At 44.5% G+C, this 8,505-nt stretch overlaps 1 non-coding gene across 1 annotated transcript; it reads left to right on the forward strand.

The window, feature by feature from the left end:
• The first annotated feature begins 7,680 nt into the window (after window positions 1-7,680).
• Window positions 7,681-7,787, forward strand: LOC133041766 (U6 spliceosomal RNA). The gene has a single exon (XR_009689340.1). It is a non-coding gene; the product is annotated as a U6 spliceosomal RNA (small nuclear RNA).
• Window positions 7,788-8,505: the final 718 nt, after the last annotated feature.

Genomic DNA, 8,505 nt, shown 5'->3' on the forward strand with positions numbered 1-8,505 from the left:
AAGAAACCACTTGAGGCAAAGATGAAAGGAACCAGAGAAGGTCACCATCTGACCACCTGAGACAGGATTAAAGGAGGGCAAACCCTGCACACACCCTAATCTTGTCAGACCCTACCTTTGACCCACTGGTATAAAAGCGCTCATCAAGTTCTCTGGGGTTGAGACACATAGGTTTTCAAGGCAGAAGCCTGATGTGTCTCCCTTTGCCTGGCAAAGCAAGAAAGCTATTCGTTTCTACTTCTGTCTCCAGGATATGATTCAGCAGTGGAGTATAGAGAAGTTGAGTTTTTGGTAATATTCCTCTCTCCCTCTCCTGATTACCAACAATTTGAATCAGTCCTCTGGGACTCAGGAAAGGTCTAGGAGGCAGAATGAAGCCTGTTTCCTACAAACATAAAATGGGAGACACAGAAAGGATATGTACTCAGAAGAGCCCACTAGGATTCTGTTCCCTTCACTAGAATCTGATAACCTGGAAAGATGCAGACAACACAAAGTCTTTTAGTTTGATGCCCACTCCCCACTATGGGGACCTGTGAGTGATGCAGGCCTAAGTTGGCCCCCAAAGATCTGTATGTAAAGTCCCTGAGGATGGATTCAGGAAATTCTTCAGACTGCCCCAGGGCCACCTCTTGTGGAGCCAGTTGAGGGCTCAGGTAGAAGACTATGTCCCTTAATTTGTGTCAACTTAAAAAAATGCACAACTTGAACACTGTGAGTTAAGTTGTATTTGGGGCAAAATTAGGACTGCAGCCCAGGAATCAGCACTTCACTTCAGATAGCTCTGAGAAACTGGTTCAAAGAAGCAGGGGGGAAGGTCATTATATATGTGATTTTGGTGAAGAGGGAATACATGCAATCAAGCACATGCTTCTCTGGAAGCTTTCTGCTAGTCTCCTGAAGCTTTTGCTAGTCATGAGGAACAGTCGTCACCATAAAGAACTTTGGTGATTTTCTAGATATGAGGAGATACAAGGATTGGGCACATGAAACCAGCTCCTAAAAATATCTAAATATATGAAGACCTCTCCTACTAGTTCCCCCACTCCACCCCTCCCCCCAGCAAAAAGTGCCTCATTTGTGCTCTCCACCTTAAACTCCTTTCAGCAGGTGTTGAAAGTCAGCAGCTGCAGCAGCAGCACATGATTTAATCCTTGTAGAGGGAGACGGCAAGTGCCGATTTGTAGTTAACACTTGCTTCCAAAGAGGAAGCCAGTCACCCAATCCCCAGTTGGAGATAAATGAATATCAAACTATGGGAGGTAGTTGAGCCCTGCATTGCTGTGGGTAAGGCAAAGGGGGCCATCTAGTGGCTGCCTATCCCTTTTGTTATTCTTGGGGTGCCGATGACAGTAATCTTGGAGGAAACTATTGAGCAGGTCGTGCGGATCCTAGGACAGTTCCTGACTTTGTGGGAATGGAGAAATCTGGCCCCAGGTGTTTTCAAATGAGGACAGGAACTGTGCACTGGCTGTAGAAGGGAGTGCAGAGGCAGTGGGCTGCACGCTGGAGGTATTCAGCATCTCTTTGGGGCTCTCAGAAAAGATGGAGGCGGGGGCTGAGTGCAAGCGCATAACTATTACTCACTCCTCCAGTAACTTCCATGGAGCTGCAGAAGAGTGGGACAGGACTTAGAGACTAAACAACAACAAAACCAGTCATCTGGCTTTCCAACAAGATGTAACTTGATTTCCACCAGTGTTTGACACTTGACCCCACCCTCAGCCCCACCTCCCCCTTGTGGAGAGCAAATCCCAGCCAGACTGGTTTTGAACTTTTGTGATGGGGTTGAGCTGGAATGTCAGGGAGAGGCAAGGGTAAGACTTTAACAGAAGAGTTTACTAAATTTGCATTACAAAGAGTCAGGGTCCCTAAGCAGACCTGAGAACTATGGGTGCAAAGCAGTATTCTGTGGGTTGTGAGTGGGAGGGAGAAAGGGAATTGCGAAAAGAGTTGTTCAGTTGCTCAGTCATGTCCAACTCTTTGCAACCCCATGGGCTGCTGCATGCCAGGGTTCCTTGTCCTTCACCATCTCCCAGAGCTTGCTCAAACTCATGTCCATTGAGTTGATGATGCCATCTAACTGTCTTGTCCTCTGTTGTCCCCTTCTCTTCTTGCTTTCTATCTTTCCCGGCATCAGGTCTTTTTCCAAGGTCTTTTCTGTGAAAAGTTACTAAGTGAGATCAAGCATTTATCCCTTTTCAGTGTCCTTTGGGGGGGCAAGGTAAATTATTTTGTGTTGAAGGGGAGCAGAATTTCTCACCCCAAAACATGCCTCTTCAGCCTGAGGGTTATTTCAAGGTAAAGGTAATCAAATCTAACAGATTCTGGAAAGCCCTTTATCTCTCCCTTAATTGCTTAAATTTACATTGGAAAGGGGGCCTGTACCAGGAAGAGAGCTATTACTTGAGACACCTAAAGAAATTTATTCACCTTTTGTTTTCCAAACATCTCTGCCTTCCTGTGAATAGTTTTCTTCCCCTTTGTCTACTTTTTGAAATTGCAGATTTAAATTTTTTTTTTACTGAATGCAAATTTGTGAGCCCAGTGCACAGTGAGGCTGATCTTGGGTGGCCTTAGCCTGCTGTGGCTTGGAGCGGGGCTTGGGTTTCCAGCCAGAAACTGAGGCTGTGTTGCAGCAGTGTGAACACCAAATCCTAACCACTAGACCAATGGTCAGTGACAAGGGCCTGGCTCTTTGGGTTTGCAGAAAAGAATTCCCACAAAGATAGAAAATAGGGAAACAAATAAAATATTTATTAAGAGGAAAAAAGAGTACAGCATGTGTGGAGAGACAAATGGGCAAACTCAGAGAGAGAGACAGAGTGTCTAAATTGCTGAGTTGCACCCTTGTGGCAGTTTGAATTACTCTTATGGGGCATTTCTTCTGAGTTTCCTTTGGCCAATCATTTTGATTTGCCTGGTTCACTGTTCGTACTTGGTATATCTCAGGATCTCTCATGTGTGCATACACATCTCTTAGCCAAGATGGATTTTAGCCAAGATGAGTAGGTGTATGGGTATGTTAGGTAGTTAGAATAGGGAAAAGGAGTCCAGAATGGCGGTGGCTAAAAGACCTGGAAGGGAAAAGCCCGAGGAAATAGAACAAAGGAAGGTTCAAGGACCAGAGTAAGGACCTCAGGTAAAACAAACGGCACTCCTGGCTGGCCCAATTTACATAGGACAAGCTCAGGGAGGGAGAAACATACAGAAAGAGGAGCCAAAGCTAGCTCTCTCTCCCGCGCGCTGGGGCACTCTTCTCTTCGCATCTTTGGGTCGACATGCCCTCACGCCTTGAAGATGGATTTTCCTGCTATTATCTAAATAAAATAGAGAACTGTGACATGCCAGTTCAGTTCAGTTCAGTCGCTCAGTCGTGTCCAACTCTTAGCGACCCCATGAATCGCAGCATGCCAGGCCTCCCTGTCCATCCCAAACTCCCGGAGTTTACTCAGACTCATGCCCATCGAGTCGGTGGTGCCATCCAGCCATCTCATCCTCTGTCGTCCCCTTCTCCTCCTGCCCCCAATCCCTCCCAGCATCAGGGTCTTTTCCAATGAGTCAACTCTTCACATGAGGTGGTCAAAGTATTGGAGTTTCAGCTTCAGCATCAGTCCTTCCAATGAACACCCAGAACTGATCTCCTTCAGGATGGACTGGTTGGATCTCCTTGCAGTCCAAGGGACTCTAATGTCTGTCACTCCAAATCTTTGTTGTGATGAGACAAAAACTGAGGAGCATACACTCGCCTGACACGTAGAGAATATCCTTTGACATAACTCCCTCTTTGACCTCAAAGGAGCCTTTCCTGCACATGTGTGTTTGGGGAGGTCTCCTGACTTCAAGAACAAGAAATCTATATCCTGGATAGGGCCCAGCCTCCTCCTTTAATTGTCCTGCTGCTCTTGTTTTGGAGTTTCAGTCCATAGGGAAGAATCTCCAATTGCTCTACTGTGTTGGGGGTGCATCTACCTCCTGCATCACACCCTCTGAGAAACACAAACCCCAAAAAATCTTTATTGGGAAAATGACAGGCAAAGGTCTGTTTTCTGTAACTTCTTCAGGCTGACAGGGCCTCATAGACCCTACCTAGTTGGAGTCATGGAGCTCTCACCATGTTTCATTGAATAAGTTCCAGGGTGATTTCAATTACTTTTGCAGGATCTGCTGTGGGGAGTGGCTGGAGTCCCTGCATCACCATTGTCTTGTAGACTAGTGGTCAGTGACAAGGTCCTAGCCTTTTGCCTTTGCAGAAGGGAATTCCCACAGAGGTGGTATTTATTAGGAGGAAAAAGAGTACAGTGCCTGTGGATGGATACACGGGTAGGCTCAGAGAGAGAGCTGCACCCTGGTGGTAGTTTGAATCACTTCTATGGGGGCATTTCTTTCCAGTTTACTTTGACCAATCATCTTGCTTTGTTTGGTAAAGATGCCATATTTGGCATAGCTCAGGGTCATCCCATGTATGTGTACATCTTTTAGCCCAGATGGATGCTAATAAAGAGGCTTATGGGTAGTTGACATCACTTACTTTGAGGTTATCCCCCCTCCCTTTTCAACTGCCAAGGAGCCTTTCAGTGCATGTGTAGTCGGGGAGGTCTCCTTAACTTTAGAATGAGGAATATGTGGTCTTTCATCTCTTATCTGTACAGGGCCCAGCCTCCTCCATTACCCTGTTTTTATAGAGTTTCTGCTATTATGGAATTTCTGTCCACAGGGGAGAAACTGTTGAGCCTGGGCCCATGTATCTCCTACCTCTAGGGCAAACAAACAAAAATGAGTTTAGAGCACAAAAAGGTTTATTGGAGGTGTCAGCTTAAGAAAAAGCACAATATGAGAATTGTGAGTCAAGTTTTATTTGGGGCAAAACGAGGACTGCAGCCTGGGAGATGGCATCTCAGATACCTCTGAGAAATAACTCCCAAGATGTAGGAGGGAAAAATAGTATATATGTAATTTTGGTAAAGGGGAAATACATGCAATCAAGCACATACTTCCCAGAAGGTTTCTACTGGTCTTGTGAAGCTTTTGCTAGTCATCAGGAGGAGCTGTCACCATGGATTTTAATACTTTTCCAGAGAGGAGACACAAGAATTAGGCTCAAAAAACGGACTCCTGGGGCTTCCCTGATGGCTCAATAGTAGCGTCCACCTGCCAATGCAGGAGACCTGGGTTTGATCCCTTGTCTGGGAAGATCCCACATACCACGGAGCAAGTAAGTCTGTGCACCTCTGTAACCACCAAGCCTGTGCTCTGGAGTCTGGGAACTGCAACTACTGAAGCCCAAGAGCCCTAGAGTATGCGCTCTGCAACAAGAGAGGCCACTGCCAGGAGAAGCTATCACACCACAGCTAGAGAGAGCTCACTCACTGCAACTAGAGAAAAACCTGTGTATCAACCAGCACAACCAAAAAAAAAAAAAAAAAAAAAAAAAAAAAAATTGGCACCTGAAAATATCTAACTATCTGAAGCCCTGTCTTATTAGTTTCTCCCCCTGAGCACAGAGTGCCTCATTTTGTTACCGAATCCAAGCTCACTCTGCCCGCCACATGACAGGCCAGTTAGTTGAGAGATGAGATGTTGAGGTAAGAAATACGACTTTATTCAGAAAGCCAAGGGACTGGGAAGATGATAGACTAATGTCTCGAAATATCCATCTTATCAGGGTCTGGATGCCAGTTTCTTTTATAGAACGAGAGAGAGAAGGGATGAGGAAGTCAAATGAAAAGGGCCATGAGTCTTGCAAATCATCTCTGGGAATGGCCAGTATTGGGGAAGGGATGTGTCAATACCTTCTTTCTTGCAGCCATTAACAGGTGGGCAGAATCAGGTTGTATTTCTGTGTGTTGAGTAAAGGCACTTTAGTTTAATAGTCCAGCAGAGGGGTGGGGTCCTTTTAGGCAGGCCACTATGTATGATTATAATAACAAAAACAAAAAAATAAAGGTTAAAGTCAAAGAAAGAGATCCAGCATGGAGTCAAGGCTCTTACCTGCAACAGTTTCTGCTCTCTACCCTGAACTCCTTTCAGAGGGTGTTGAAAATCAACAGATGTAGCAGCACATGATTTAATCCTTGTAGAGGTAGATGGCAAGCACCCAATCAACTGCCTATTTGTAGCTGACAGAGGGCTGAGCAAGAACAAGCTGCTTGTGTTCAAAAACTCCAAACTCCCTAAGGGTTTCAGCAAGGTGTTTTTTTTTTTTTTTTTTTTTTTCAGCAAGGCATTTTTAAAGGCAAGGGGAGGAAGAGGGGTCCCAGGGTATGTGATCAGCTCTTGCACAATTCTCTGATTGACTGATCGTGATCAATCCTTGGGCGCTAGGAGCAAGCTACTGCTCATGATCATCAAGTATTAATAGTTAATTTCATCCATTTGGTGGCAGTTTTATCAGCTGAAAAACTTAGGAAATATGCATTGGATACCATTATCTAGATACTTAAGAGAGGAGAAAAAACAGAATTATGGGGGAACTGAGAAGGTCCCATATGGTTCTGCTTGGCTACATAATCAGGGGCTTACTTAGGACTTTTGAAACTGTACAACTCATATTAGGACTTCAACCCACTGTCTTTTAATTGAGATCACACACCTGGTCTCAAGATTCAGTGAGCTCAGGTGCTTTATGTCTTGTTGCAGAAAAAAGTCTAATGAGAGACAAAGTGATAGGTAAAGAGTGGATTTATTTAGAGAGATACATATTCCATAGACAGGATGGGGTATGTCTCAGAAAGCAAGAACAACTTTGGTAGAAACACCCTTCACTGACATACTGTGGGCTATCTCAGAAGGTAAGAGTCCCCCAGATATGGAGAGGTTAGTTTTTATGGGTCGGGTAATGTCATAGACTAATGAGTGGGAGGATTACTTCAACTATTTTAGAGAAGGGGTGGAGATTTCCAGGAATTAGGCCACTGCTCACTGTTTGATTTTTGGTGGTTGGTCTTGAAACTGTCATGGTACTGGTCGGTGTACCACTTAGTTTGCTGATGTGTTTAGATGACCATATGCTGAGGCTCAAGGTCTAGTGGAAGTTGACCATCTTCCACCTTGACCTATTTTGTTCTTATCAGTTTATGTCTTGTCCTTGGGCTATGTCATTCTTTTAAAGACTCTACCCTGACCCTTCCCTCTTGTTTCAGAAAGGTAATTTGGATAGAGGATTGGTAGACGGGGTACTGGTAAAGGAGGAGACAGGTAAGTACTAGCTGAATCTTGCAACTCATACTGGGACTTGAACACACAGTATTTTGTTGAGATCATACACCTCATCTTAGGACTTAATGAAGCCCAGAACTCAGAAGCGGTAGAGGAAGAGCCAGTATACGTACAATTTTTTTTTTTTTTTGGTCTAGGGAATACATGCAGTCAAGCATACATACATCTTTCATCTGTTGGTGTTTTTATTTCTATAAAGAGCATAAAGGTACTGTTATGTGTAGCCCTTGAGACGGAACCTGCCCCTGCCCCAAGGCTACACACTTGATTCTTGGCTGTTCCTCCCTTGTCTCTACATCCCCTCCTTCCCAGATTAGCAACTGTTTGAGTCTGCCCTCTGGAAATCAGGGAAGGTCATGGAGACTGGAGTCTGTTCCTTACAAAGAATAGGGGACACGGAAAGGCTTCCAAGACCAGGAGCCCCACAGGGTCTTGCTCAGTTTCATAAAGAGCTGTTAGGCCGTGCTCACTTCGGCAGCACATATACTAAAATTGGAACGATACAGAGAAGATTAGCATGGCCCCTGAGCAAGGATGACATGCAAATTCGTGAAGGGTTCCATATTTAAAAAAAAAAAAAAGAGCTGTTAGGCCAAAGCACAGAGATCCTCACTCTGTTTTTTACCCTGTTGGTGGGCAACTGTAGAGGGTCATGACTTATGTAGAACTGGGTGGTGAACAATGCTTTTTTTGTCCTTCCTCATTCACACTTTTGTATCTCTAGATCTCCACCCCTTTTTTAGCTCAGGATATTATATAAGCTTCAGTTACCTGGCTGCCTTTGATTCTTCATATCTTCACGTACTCCTGGAGGTATGTGATTTTGTTTGTTTTTCCTCTGTTAATCTGTTTTATATAGTTTAACTATTAGACCAGTCAAAGAACATAGAACTGAGACAGGAAGTGGGCAGGGCACAACCTTTAAAAGAATGACACAGCCTGAGAACAGGACTTAAACTGATTAGAACAAACTAGGTATAAGATGGCAGATGAGTCATCTTCTACTGTATCTTGAACCTCAGTATACACTTATTATAGCACATCAACATGCTAAATGACACGTCCACAGGTGACCATGAAGGTCAAAAAGTGGGCGGTGGCTCAATTCCTGGAAATCCCCACCCCTTCTCAAAAGAGCCGGAATACTCTTCCCACTCATTAGCCTGTGAAATACCCACCCTTATAAAAACTGACAATTCCATATTCAGGACTATTGAAATCATACAACTCATATTAGGACTTGAACTCAGATTAGGATTAGATTAGCATACCCTGGTGACTTTTTTG

This window comes from Dama dama, chromosome 20, assembly GCF_033118175.1.
Source record: "Dama dama isolate Ldn47 chromosome 20, ASM3311817v1, whole genome shotgun sequence".
Taxonomy (NCBI): Eukaryota; Metazoa; Chordata; class Mammalia; order Artiodactyla; family Cervidae; genus Dama; species Dama dama.